This window comes from Penaeus monodon, chromosome 24, assembly GCF_015228065.2.
Source record: "Penaeus monodon isolate SGIC_2016 chromosome 24, NSTDA_Pmon_1, whole genome shotgun sequence".
NCBI classification, from domain to species: domain Eukaryota; kingdom Metazoa; phylum Arthropoda; class Malacostraca; order Decapoda; family Penaeidae; genus Penaeus; species Penaeus monodon.
The window spans coordinates 1,047,715-1,047,960 of record NC_051409.1 but is presented as its reverse complement, the minus strand read 5'-3'; the positions used below and the strand labels follow the sequence as shown (position 1 = coordinate 1,047,960).

Below are 246 nucleotides of genomic sequence, written 5' to 3'. Positions count from 1 at the left end.
CTACTTCTTTAGGGGTCGCCACAGTGAATCTTCGTCAATATATGTATCTTCTGTCACTCCGATTGCCTTTATGTCTTACTTTACCACGTCCATAAATCTCCTTTTGGGTCTCTTTCTTCTCCTCTTCTGGTGCATCCATCTCAAGAATTTTATTTCCAACTTACTCCTCCTTTCTGCGCCTTTTCTGTCCGTGCCATCTAGTCCAAGCTTTCGCTCACCTTTTGACTCATCTCTCTCACTCCAAGA

General features: G+C 43.5%; 1 protein-coding gene across 2 annotated transcripts in view; it reads left to right on the top strand.

Annotated features, from left to right (window-relative positions):
* Window positions 1-246, top strand: part of LOC119588470 (sphingomyelin phosphodiesterase-like) — a gene marked incomplete at its 3' end in the record, with an annotated part of 48,524 nt that overhangs the window by 7,051 nt on the left and 41,227 nt on the right.